This window comes from Canis aureus, chromosome 14 (assembly GCF_053574225.1).
Source record: "Canis aureus isolate CA01 chromosome 14, VMU_Caureus_v.1.0, whole genome shotgun sequence".
NCBI lineage: Eukaryota > Metazoa > Chordata > Mammalia > Carnivora > Canidae > Canis > Canis aureus.
Window position 1 is genome coordinate 16,895,159 of NC_135624.1, and position 14,430 is coordinate 16,909,588.

The window sequence follows — 14,430 nt, forward strand, 5'->3', positions numbered from 1 at the left end:
AAAAGACATACTCATATCCATCCATAAGCATGCTTTTGTTTATATTGAGTTTCTTTTACCTTCAAATATTTTAAGTTAGAAGACTGATCTGTCTTCTTTTGATGTGAATAAATTCCCTTTGGTTGAATGTTGCCATCTCCTTAGTTGTGGAAGCATGTTAATGAGAAGGTTATATATAAAACTCTAAATTATCTTGTATCATGATCACTATACTTAGAATATAGTGGTCACAAAAGTGGATAGAAATAATAAGGTATCAAAATAGAATTAAAAAGGGATGAGCAGCCTAGGTGGCTCAGTGGTTTAGCACCACCTTTGGCCCAGGGCGTGATCCTGGAGACAGGGCTCCCTGCATGGAGCCTGCTTCTCCCTCTGCCTTTGTCTCTGCTTCTCTCTCTTTGTGTTTCTCATGAATAAATAAATAAAATCTTAAAAAAAAGAAAAAAGGAAAACATGAACTTTTTATTAGAAAATATTGCCATATATCTTTAATCTATTAATGAAGATTCATTGTAAAGAAATTTATAGTTTGGAATCTTCCAGAACAAGCATAAGGCAAATAAATACCTCTTGATAAAAAGCAAATAATCCCCAAATATTTTCTTTTTTTTTTTTTTTTAAGTTGTATTTATTTATTCATGAGAGACAGACAGAGAGAGAGAGAGAGACAGGCAGAAACACAGGCAGAGGGAGAAGCAGGCTCCATGCAGGGAGCCTGATGTGGGATCAGTCCTGGGACTCCAGAATCATGCACTGGGCTGAAGGCAGGCGCTAAACCGCGAGCCACCCAGGCTGCCCCCATTATTTTTATTATATTGCTTCTTTTTATATTTTCATCAAATTATATAATTTGTGCTAGTCATTTGTAACTTAAAAAAGTTATGCCATAATGTACATTTCAATTTTGCTTATTTTACTCATTATTTCACCAATCATACCTGTGTTGTTATATGTATAAGCATAGATAGAGAAAATAGTGTTTATTTTTTCCATTTTTGCTTTAAAAATGTTCTTTTTTTTTATTTGTTGGTTTCATTAAGGGAAGGTCATGTATGCATGTAATTTAGAAATTTTATTTAAAATTAACATTTGCTATGCTTATTTACAGAGAATTTCTACCCAAGAAAGCATATTATAGCTTGACTTTTTTTTGGCTATATGCTGCTAAATGCAGCAAGGTAAACTGATTTCTAATCTAGTTTTAGAGATGATATATTTATTATAAATAAATAAAATTCATCTAAGAACAATTGATAAGGTTCTCCTAAATCTACATTTCTTCCTTATTGAATTAGATAGGCAACCAAAATTTCTTTTGGTGGCTTTAGTTAATGGTCTCAGTGGGAAGAGAATAATGCAAACCTAAATGTAAAAAATGCACTTTTACTAAATTAAAAAGAAATTTAATATTGTTCACAATACCAAATTTAATAAGTGTTACCAAAAGGTCTAAAACTAGGGTCGCCTGGGTGGCTGGGACTTCTGGGTGGTTCAGCGGTTTAGCGCCTGCCTTTGGCTCAGGGCGTGATCTTGGAAACCCAGGATGGAGTCCCACATCAGGCTCCCTGCATGGAGCCTGCTTCTCTCTCTGCCTATGTCTCTGCCCCGCCCCTTCTCTGTGTCTCTCATGAATAAATAAATAAAATCTTAAAAAAAAAAAGGGTTTAAAAGTAATGTAACCATTTCTCTTAATTTACATCTGGCACTTCAATATAAGATTTGGCTCAGACACATGGTTCATTTAATCAAGTAGGCTTTTGTCAACACAAGTCCACTGACATCTAGTTGTTTATATAATACAGAGGTCTCAAGTTTTATATGCATAAATATCATCTGGGAGATTATTTTTAAAAGTGAATGTTCATGAATTTCATTTTCAGATTCATTTCAGTAGGTCTGCATTAGGGCTGAAATTTGAACTTTTGGCTGAAGTTTGAACTAGAATCTTTAAATGAAGATTTTCCACCCATCCTACTTGAAAACCACTGTGACTGGTCCTTTCTCTGGAGTTGCTATAATTCACTTGTATCTCTTGTGAGAAATGAAGCACATAGTTCAGTATTGTGAACTGTTTTTTTTTGGTAAGGAAATAACATAATTTTATCAATGGTCAGAAAAAGGTTTATATTGTTTCTATTCTTTTCTGATGTTAAATTTTATTTTGTAAACAAAATATTAAGCACATGAATTCTTAAAGAATGACTTAAATACCTCCCATATCCTTCTTAGATGTCAAATTATACTTAGAATGCTTCATTTATAACTTCTTTTTTCTTAAGTTTACTTGCGTTTGTCCATAGAGCCGCCATTTTTGTGTAAATCATTCACATTGATTTTTTTTAATTAAAAAATACTGAGTACTTACAAAATACCATATATGGTTCTTGAGTTGCTAGGATTACAGATAAATGAATTCTTCTCCTGGATTAAACTACCTGTTTGAGTACTATCTAGTAGGGACAGAAGAAAGGCTGTAGACATAAATTACTACATATCAGGTCGTAATAGGAATTTTAAAGAGTAAAAATTGGTTGGATCACAAGTGGTGTAAAGGGTAGCTATTTTATAGAGTTATCTGTAGAGGACTCTGTGGAAGTGGCATTTTAACAGATACCAGAATAAAGTGAGGACAACCACTATAGACATCTGAAGAAAATATTCAAGTCAAAGGAGTAGCAACTGATAGCCCCTAAAGTAGAAAGGAGCTTAATGATCAAGATAATGAGAGAACATTGTGAAAGTAGCAGAGTTAAGGAGGAGAAAGTGATTTTAAAAAAATAAATGAATAAGCCAGTGACATATCTGGTTACCTTATAGATCATTTAAAAACTTTGGCTTATGTGACGCCGGGGTGGCTCAGTGATTGAGCATCTGCCTTTGGCTCAGGGCATGACCCCAGATCCGGGATGGAGTCCCACATCAGGCTCCCTGTGAGGAGCCTGCTTCTCCCTCTGTCTGTGCCTCTGTCTCTCTCTTTGGTTGCTCATGAATAAATAAATAGAATCTTAAAATAAAAGTAAAAAAGTAAAGACTTTGGCTTAATGTGTAGAGCTAGGAAGCTACTTGATTGTCGTTAACATAAATGTGACCTATCTGATCTTTCTGGTTCCTGGATGGAGAACAGGCCCCTGGGGCAAGGGAGGAGGCAGGGACACCAGTTTGGAAGCTATCCCAATGACCTATATAAGGGCTGACAGTGACTTAAACAGGGGAGTTGTCTTAGTGACTTTGAGAAATAATAGCTGGATTCTGGGTTTATTTTCAAGATAGATTGGACAGAATATGGATGAGAAATAGGAAAGAGATGAGTGGAAATGACTGAAAAATTTGGGCCTGAAACTGAAAGAATAGATTTCTATTTACTGAGAAATATCAGATCGCAGCAGAAGCACATTGAAGGTAGATTTAACCAAAATATTTACTTTGTGCATATTGAGATACCTGTTAGACATTGAAGTGGACATGACTGTGAGAATTCCCTCCGGCTTGCCCATATTATGTTTATTAGTTACCACTGGAGTTTAGTGTCCTCCACAACCTTGAATATTTGAATGCAATAGCTGTTAATGGCAATGTATACAACCAGAAAATACATGGTATCAAGCCTGGATCTGAGATAATCATCCTTTAAAATTGTGTACCCAAATAAGTCTGTATTAATGTCTACCTTTTGTTTCTGCTTCTAAATAATCTACCAATAAAAAGAATGAAACATCTGTCCCTCATTATTCTCTTACCCTTTCCCAGCCCAGCACACATATATCCTAACATACACACCCCACAAAAACACCACTCCAAACTTGCACCGCCGGCATACCCCTACCCCAACACACACACATACATACCCAACAACCCCCCCACATGCATTCTCACATATATTAAAATGTTATTAGCTACAATTTCATTTTGTTCATAAATAGATAATTTCTTACAAGCTTTTAAATTCTATTAAAGATCAATTAAGTAGATATATAATAAAGTAGGACTTCAAATTATGTTTGTATTTATACATAAGTTATTGTTGAAACAAAAACGGAAAGCAAGTATTAACCTGGAATTTGGGGATTTTTCTCAAAAGCATAATATTTATATTTTCTATTCTCATCTTTATAAAAATGAAACACAGTTTAATGTTCAAAAAACAAAAGTAACTAACATTTTGTTTTAGTGATGAAAAGGAATAGAGATAATTCTGTCAACATAATATGGCTATAGAAGTGTTTTGCTTGTAAGCAGAGCAATTTTTTTTTTAAATCTAGGTAATAATAATTAACATTTGCTAAAACCTACTACACACAGGCATTGTGCTAAGGGCTTTGTGTGAGTTATTAAATCTTCACACAGGTCTTGTGAAGCTGATTTCATGATCATTCATTTTCTAGATTAGAAATGGAAGACACTGAGCAGTAAAGAAACTGGAATGTGGTAACACAGTGTAATAGGTATACCTTGAACATGATCCCACTTCTATCTTACTCTATCATCTGTTTTTATAAGCATGAAGCCACACAAAAGTGAAGCATGTGAAAAAAAAATACCTCTGTATGTACAATTTTGATACAGAGCTTTATATGAGAGAATCCAATAGACTAGCCTTATTTCGATGGTTGGTATTTGGACAACAGCAGGGTTGGCATCCCTGGGAGAATTATTTGCAAGGTAGACCAACAGTTGGCACAGGTCACTTTGCAGAGAATGATTTGAGACTCAGCACTCAATAATCTCTTCCTTTACTACGCAAATGAGTCAAGAAAATAACTGGGACAGCAGTTTCTTAAGGATTTTTATATAAAATAACATAATTTATAACCCACATTAGGCTTAAAATAGCATTCCCTTGTTCTGGTTTTCACTCAGTTGTGGAATGCGTCGAGCTCTCCTATCCCGGTTTTTGCACATGTTTTGTCTTCTGAGGATGCTCTTCCTTGATTTCTTTCATTTTTTAAATTAGCCTTCTAAACTCAAATGTCATGTCTTCAGAGAGAAATTTTTTGACTACCTGATCAAGAGACTTCCCCTTACCGTGCGCATTATTAACTTTTTAAAATATCATAGTCTTGTGTTTATTTCCTTAACAACACTGCATGCATTATTTATAAATTTATTTCCCTGTGTACTTGTTGATTGCATGCCTCTGTCTCTAAAAAGTAAGCTTACTTCACTTTCAGTGCATAACACTTGCCTGTCACAGCATCCTGCACATCATAGATGATCAATAAGTACTTATTAAATTAATGAATCAATAGTGCCACTGCTCTCTCATAATCATCCCACTACACCCAATAAATAGAATTTTCCTCACTTTTTAATGCCTGGTGTTCAAGAGTACTTTCTGTGATTGACAAATGTGGGTGAGAATGTAAGAAATTAACCAAGCTTTCTACAAACTAGGTTAGCTCACTAACCATTTGCTGCAAATAGATTTGGAGTTTGTATCAAAATTATTCCAAATTTTCTGTTAAAAATCTTTCTTAAAAGCCTTATTATCACATCACACTTATAATAATTAAAAGAAAGCCTGCCATATGGAACCCAGTGGATTTCTTCAATCCATAGACCTGCTCCTGTATACTATAAATTTCTTTCTCTCTTTTGATTTCCTTTTGGCAGACTGAGGAAGTATGCACTAATTCCTAGGGTGTGGAGAGTTTTTATTATAGATGCATGTAGAATATTACCAAACATTATCTGTGCATTTATTGAGATGATCATATACTTTTATTTATAATGTTAATACAACAAAATTGATTTTTAAATGTAAAATGAGTTTTTCATTGTTGAGATAACTCTCATTTGATCATGCTTTCTGTATAATAGGACAATTTGCTAATATTTTGTTAAAGAGTTTTGCATGTATGATGATAAGAAATTATTCTTTGATTTTTTTTTTGCCATATTTTCATGTCAGATTATATTGGCCTCATAATATGAATTGGGAATTGTTCCAATCTGATGGATTTTCTGGAAGAGTTTGTTTAAGACATCTGTTTTTTTCTTTAAAGTATTAATAAAATTTACCAGTGAAGTAATCTAGTCCAAGAGTTCTCTTCATAGTTTTGTTGTTGTTGTTGTTGTTTTTAAGATTTCATTTACTTATTTGACAGAGAAAGAGACAGCACAAGAAGGGGGAGCTACAGGCAGAGGGAGAGGGAGAAGCAAGCTTCCCATTGAGCAAGGGGCTTGACATGACGCTCCATCCTAGGACCTTGGGATCATGACCTGAGCTGAAGGCAGATGCCTAACTGACTAAGCCACCACACAGGCCCCCCTCTTCATTGTTTTCAACCTTGTTGATTGATATAGAGCTATTTGCACTTATTTTGTTTGGGCTAGTTCAGATAATTTGAGTTTTGTTTTATTTTTGTTTTTTTTTCTACAAAAATTTTGTTTTTGATATTTTCAAATTTATTGACATAATGTTTGCTTATGTCCTTAGCATCTTTTTAATTACTGTGTTATCTGTACTGGTGTCTATTCTTTCATTGTTGAAATTATTAGTGTTTTCTCTCTTCTTGATTTGTCTTGCATGGAATTTGGTTAGTTATACTAATCTTAAAAAAAAAAAAAAGTTAACTATATTTACTTCCTATCCCTTGAGATAGTGTAAACCTGCTCTATTAATGATGACTGAAAGCAGTGATCTATAATGAGATGGACAATGCCTGTAATGAGCATGTTAAAGTGAATGCACTATCCATTCTCCAAAGCTCACGTTCCATAGGAAGTGTTTGGAGGCCACTCCATTTACCACAGTAATAAGGGTTGGAGTGGGTAAGACAGAGACCAGCATCATGACAGTTAATTGGTGGCTTCCCCAAGGGAACTGAAAACAATTATTCTAATAACTCTGTGCTGAAAGGAGAATTAGGAGACTATCTAAATACTTTAAGGGCTGCTGGTCACACGGTTCAATCTGACATGTATTTCTGGAAATCTGAAGTGATGTTATGATGTTGGCAAACAATTCTCGATGGTCCTCTCAATTTTTGCTTGTCTTGAGTCAACTTTTATTCTGTAGTATGTTTCCAAATTATGTTTGTATAGCAAATGGCCTTAGAAAATAGGGGATCCCTGGGTGGCGCAGTGGTTTGGTGCCTGCCTTTGGTCCAGGGCGCGATCCTGGAGACCCGGGATCGAATCCCACATCGGGCTCCCGGTACATGGAGCCTGCTTCTCCCTCTGCCTATGTCTCTGCCTCTCTCTCTCTCTCTGTGACTATCGTAAAAAAAATAAATAAATAAATAAAAATAAAGATATTGTCCCTTTCCAGGGCACAGACCAAATATATGTTTTATATATATATATATATATAAAATATATATATATATATATATATTTTTTTTTTTTTTTCTTACTGTAATGATGAAAGTATTGTCCTCCTCTGGGAAGGTATTTGAGCAAGTTTTCTAGCAGTCTGCTCATTGTAGATTTGGATTTTGAAAGCTGAAGTCCCTCAGTTGTGATGCAAATTCACTCTTTGTGCAATATGTGTACTGGGTCACTCCATATGAACCCTGACGAGTATTTGAGAGTAGGGACAACTGATGTAAATATGAAGCATAAGATTCTTTCTGTGCTATGAGTAATGAAACAGTTTGTCTTTGACCTGAGTTTTATGACTTTTGCTAGCATCCATGCACTTGTGACAGGTTGACTTGTTAGCTTGCAAATAGAAAACCTCAGATACTTTGTAGTTCTTGTCAATTATCCCCTACCCCCTTACATATTCAGGACATAAAGGGAGCAAGTATTAAATTGAATTCAGACTAAGTGGACTGTGAGTCCACGGACCCACTCAGGGATCATTTCTCTAACCACTAACCACTAGATGTATAATCAGAATTAACTTACGTGGCATAAGGCATAAAACTACATTTGGTCCGTCACCTGTGTGGTGGGGATTAATTCACAAGGCCAGACCTTGCAAAAATCAGACAGAATATGGAGAATGAAAATTATATCCTATTACTTCAAGAAAGTAGTAACTTCAGATACTCGACCAGATGCAGTATCTGCACTACAGAAAATTAACATGATCTCAGAAACGTGGCATGAGGCAAAGTATGATTTATAACATTAATTTATTTAGATGTATGTTAGGAGAGAGAATCAGAATGAGTTCACAATCACTTGGAAGAAGTAATGGCATATAGTTACAGTTTGCCCAGGACTATGTTAATCCCTTTGCTCCCTTTCATATCATCCAAAGAGATCTAGATTCTTTGGACATTCCATGGAATATTACTGGTATGATGAATTGATAATATCATACAAATAAGATTGGATGAGCAAGAACAGAGGCCTTGGTGAAACATGCGGTCCATGAGGTAGAAACTAAAGATTCAGAGACTTCCTACATTGGTAAAATGTCTAAAGACTAATGCTTTTAGCATTCTGGGAAATCCTCTCCAAAGTAAAAACAAATTATTTCATCTGACTCTCCACCATGAGGACTTTTTAGATTTATTTCTCTTACTTTATAGTGATTCCAGAAATAAAAATGTCTTATTAGATTTTGTCTTCAAATAACATTATACTATTTCATGAACAATATAAGGAACTTACAATTGTGTAATTCCATTTACTCTTCTCTCATAGTTTGTTCTCTTTATGTCATATATTTTACTTCTGCATGTACTATAAATCTCACCGAATGTATAAAATTACCATAAAATAGTCTATTATTTAATAATATATCCACTGAATGTATAGCGAAATGATGGCCTTTGGCTCCTGTTTTGCCCAAGAATAAGTTCCATTAAAGGGGAGAAATGACATTGTAGATATTACTAAGGTTATTGATCACTTGACTTTAAAATAAGGTTATTCTGGATTATCCAAGTGGGTTCAATGTAGTAATATGATTCCATAAAACTAGAAAATGACTAAAGAAAGGGAAGTTAGAGAGATTAAGACCACAAGAAAAATTTGACCTTCATTGCTGGCTTGAAGATAGAGGGGCATTGTGGAAAGCGTGAGAAGGAAAAAAAAATTCTGGCATCAATCAGTGCACTTAAAAGTGGATCCTAAGCATAGAAAATAACTGTAACCAGGCTGATAACTTTATTTTAGCTAAGTGTGACTAAGATCTATATATTACATATCAGGTTTTTGACCTTCACAGCTGTTAATATAATAAGTTTATATTAAGGGGCTGATAATGTATTATATATTGATAGAAAGCTAATTAAGTATAAAACACATAAATACGTCTATTACTTATGAATATTACTAATTATATATTATATACATTGTATATAATTAAATATATGTGCATGTATATTTGGTAGGTAAATAACATATCCTTTTCTATTGGTTTTTACTCCTTTTACTCTATGACTTAATGTGTTTTCTCAAAATTCAAATGTTGAAACCTAAACCCAAAGGTGCTGGTATTAGGGGATTGGGGCCTTTGAACGGTGTTTAGGTCATGAGGGTGGAGCCCTCATGAATGGGATTAGTGCTTTTATAAAAGAGTGCTTTTATAAGAGAGCCCCCAACACTTTCTACCAAGTGAAAATACAGCAAGAAGTCACTATGAACAAGGAAGGGGGCCCTTACTAGCGGGTGACCATGCTGGCACCTTGATCATGGACTTCCTGATCTCTAGAACTGTAAGGAATTTCTGTTGTTTATGGGCCATCCAGACAATGGCATATTGTTATAGCAGTTATATGAACAATCTAAGACATACTCCTTGTAGATGTAGGTTTCTGGCTTTTATCACTTTTCATTAGCTTAAAGAATTTAATATTTATTGAAGTGTATATTTGTTAAAAATGCAATCTCTTAGATACTGTTTGTCAGAAAATGGTTTTATTTCACCTTTAGTTTTGAAGGAGATATTCACTGAGTATATAATTCTAGGTTGATTTTATTTTCATACAGCATTTTAAAGATATCTTTCTCCTGGGTTAATTTGTCGTGAGAAGTCAGCTGTCATTTGTATCCTTTTTTCCCTTTGTGGAATATGACATTTCCTTCTGCTGCTTTTAAGAATTTTCCCATAACTGTGATGTTTTTAACATTAATCTGCAATATGCCTATCTGTACATTTTTTATCTTCCTTAGGGCTTCTTTAATCTATTAGTCTTTCACTCGTTTTTTGGAAAATTCTCACACATCTTCAAACATTACGTCTTGTCCATTATTTCTCTTCTTTGGAGATGCCAAATATATATATATATATATATTTGGCAATATATATATATATATTGAAGGCCTCTAAAAACAACATTTATTGTCTTATTAGGGACTAAATGAAGAGACAAATTCCCAGGCTGATCCTTTAGCTTTACTAAGGCCATATGGTCACGGCTCATGGTTCAAAAGTAGCATGTATCCAGGGTGGGGTAGGGAAGGACAGCATCAACTTGGAGGTCCCCACCACCACAGATCTCCATCCCTGGATGGATGTGGCTAAAGACTATATATATATATATATATTATATATATATATAATATATAAATATATATATCAACTTGATTTTGTGCCACATATCTCTGACCTTTTCTAATTTGTTTTCACATTTTTTCACTTTAATTCTATAATGAGGTCAGTAGAAACTATCCAAACTTATCTTCAGTGTAGCTATGTTTTCTGTGCTGTTTCCAACATGTTGCTAGGTACATCAATTTTTTTTTTATTTCTGATAATTTCTTTAAATTTCTATCATTTCCACTTTATTGTTTTTTTTTTTTAAGATTTTTATTTATTCATGAGAGACACAGAGAGAGAGAGAGAGAGGCAGAGACACAGGCAGAGGGAGAAACAGGCTCCATGCAAGGAGCCCGACGCGGGACTCGATCCAGGGTCTCCAGATCATGCCCTGGGCTGAAGGCGGTGCTAAACCGCTGAGCCACCGGAGCTGCCCCACTTTATTCTATTTTTAAAATAATTTCTCCCTATAGACATTTTCCATTTGTTCATGTGTATTCTCAGTCTTTCCTACTAAGTCATTTAATGCATTTATTGTATTTTATTTTAATGTTCTTATGTGATCATTATATTCCAAGGACCATATCTTGGTCCCTTTCTATTGACCTTGGGTTATATTTTCTTTCTTTTTTGTGTGTCTCACAGGTTTTAAAAATTTTATTCTTAACTATACTAGAATTACATTGAAAAAAAATTGAAAAAAAAATTCCCAAAATAGTCTTAAAAACTAAGTAGATACTGAAGTAAAGCCTAGGCTTCATTGCAGATTTATTTAGAAGCATTTCAACATTGGCTTCAACTGTTTTAGTGTCAGGATCTGGGCTTGCTCCTCTGCAGGGCTTGGGTTCTGAGCACCAGAAAACTTTGGTGATCTTTGTGCATTTTATATAATAATAAAACTACTCACCTTACTAAAGCTCTTACGGTTCCTCCTACTTTAGAGTAGGATGCCTACTTCTTGGTGCCTTTGGAAATTTTCTTTGCACATAAGGCCAACATCCCATCCTAGTTTTTTTGCTGTCAGGCTATCTCTCTTGACAATCTGTTCAACATCAAACTTTTGACCTATCATGACTTGAATGATTTTTTTCTTAGCTCTCCTATACTTTAATAGGCCTCTACCCTTTACTTTGTATACAGGTTTTAAGGTGGTCCCCATGCTCTCCACTTCCTGCTATTAATGCCTTTGTGCAATTTTCTCTGATTCAGTATGGACAGGACCAGTAATTTCTTCTAGCCAATGGATGTGGCAAAGGTGACAAGATAGGTATGATTATGTGCACATGATTGCATACAAATATGTCACCTATCTCTGGACTCAGTTTTTCTTTCTCCCTCCTTGCCATTCCTTCCTTTGTCCTTTCCACTCACCACAAGAAGGCTTTTAATAAATAATCTGATGTTAATCCTCCAGGCATATGGTAGTGAAATATGCCAATGAGTCGAGGGACCTTGGAAGTAGATTCTTAGTCAAGCCTCTGGTCTGATCCCAGAACTGGGGGAAGCTTTACTTTAAACTGCAGCTTTGTGTGGCCATCTGTAAAGGGCTGACATAAGCCATTCCTGGATTCTAGAAATGAATCCACAGGAACCATGAGATAATAAATATGTGTTGTTTTAAACCTCTATGTTTGAGGTGGTTTGTTATGCAGGCATTCTTGGAAACTCAGTGTGCCTTGTCAGTGATCTTCCTCAGCTCTCTTGGTCTCTCTTCATCTTTCTGTGTATTGTTACCTCCATGAATTTGATACAGACTTATAAACAGTTTGACTGGTGAAGATTTTCCATATGTCTTAGGATTCTCAAATTTTAGAGCTTTAATAAACCATGCCAGCTGAAACAAATAATATTCAGAAATTTGGTAGGTAATTCCTTCCCATTCTTTTTGCCATATGCCTTCTTGTGTCAATTTTTAAAAGGAGATTTATTTGAGAGAGAAAAAGTGTGAGAATGAGAGAGAACGTTGAGCAAGAAGGGACAGAGGGCAAGGAAGAAAGAGAAGCAGATTCCTCTGAAGAGCAGGGAGTCCAACTCAGGGCTCTTATCTCAGGACACTGGGATAATGACCGAGTTGAAGGCAGACACTTACAGACTGAGCCACCCAGGCATCCCTTCCTTGTGTCAATTGACTTGAGAGCAAGTTAGTCTCTTCTCTACTAGGAAGGATTTGCTATTTTCTGGAATTTATTCACTTAACATTGATACCGTATCTTCCACAGAAGTTACAATGAGTAATGTTTAGTTGACATAGTCTCATTCCACAGTAAATCTTCAAGATTTACGATTAGGATTACCACCGTTTGATCCTTTAGGTTTTTTTAGGGGATCATACCTCATATTTCTCTGTTAGACAATATTATTTTTTAATTTTGTTTAAAGATTTTACTTATTTATTCATGAGAGATAGAGAGAGGCAGAGACAGAGGCACAGGGAGAAGCAGGTTCCATGCAGGGAGCCCGATGTGGGACTTGATCCCAGGACTCTGGGATGATGCCCTAAGCCAAAGGCAGATGCTTAACTGCTGAGCCACCCAGGCGTCCTTTTTTTTTTTTCTTTCATTTTTTTGATTCAAGTATAATTAACATAATATGTAATTATATTAGTTTCAGGTGTACAATATAACAATTCAACATTTATTTACATTACTCAGTGTTCAACATGGTAAGTACACTCTTACACCTCTTCACCTATTTCAGCCTTTCCCCCACTCATAGGCAATATTATTTTTGATTTACTATTTTGACCAGGGCAGAAGGAGAGTTTTGCAAACTTCAGTATGGCTTTCTACAGTATTACAGCACTTATTCCATATGTTAAGATCCAAATGTGGAAATTACTCTGTCAAATGTGTCAATCTCAATTACACCCTCAGGGACTGGGGAAATGACTGCTGGGTGGAGATCCATGGCTCAATGGGCCCACTATGTGCTACATTTTGGCTAGGTATGCATATATTACCTGGCCATTGTAAGGCTTTATTCTAACAAAGGATTCAGCAAATATCAATGTCAAGCCAAACTCTGTTGTCCAATAGCCTTCAAAATGACTTGATATTCTCCTTTCCTCAGAGTACTGTCACCTGAGTGAATGGTAGTAGGTTTTGTTAGTAGAGGATTGGTAAAAACATTATGGCCATATACTTTCGATAGTTGCATACTTCTTACACTAAATGCCTGGTCACCTCTTCTATTAATGGATTCCAGATCAAAAAACAGACTCATGTCTGGGTACTGAGTGAGGCATTATGACTTTTTCTTTGGATGACTGCTCTTAGTTTCCTCCTTTTCCATTAAAAAAAAAAATATATATATATATGTATATATATATATAATTTATTTATTTGAAAGAGAGTGAGCAAGAGAGACAGAGAGAGAGAGCATGCATGCATAAGTAGGGGGAGGGGCAGAAGGAAAGGAAGAACCCATTCTTCTCCACTCTTATCTTCTTCTGATTTACATTCTTATATAGTGGATCTCTTGCTGATAACTTGTCTATTAGGATGCCATATTCTATTAACCTTCTTTACAACTTCCTGCAGGTCAGGCCCTCTTGTTTGCTCTTCTAATCGGCCTTGATATTTTGGTATTTTTTGCGAACTGCTTTCCGACAATGAAGTGCCACTGTTGGTTAATGCATGAATTGCTTTGGGATACATCAGTACATGACTAATAATGAGCCCAGCTTTATAATCACCTCTGCCATCATCAAACCTGTTATCAGAAATTCTATGGACTATTTGCCATGTAATATTAAGGACATATTTATACTAGTGAAATTCAGGGACACCTGGGTGGCTCAGAGTTTGAGCGTCTGCCTTTGACCCAGGGTGTGATCCCCGGGTTCTGGGATCGAGTCCCACATTGGGCTCCCTGCATGGAGCCTGCTTCTCCCTCTGCCTGTGTCTCTGCGTCTCTCTGTCTCTCTATCATGAATAAATAAATAAATCTTTAAAAAAAAAAGAAATTGTATATACTAGAAAATTTCATTATCT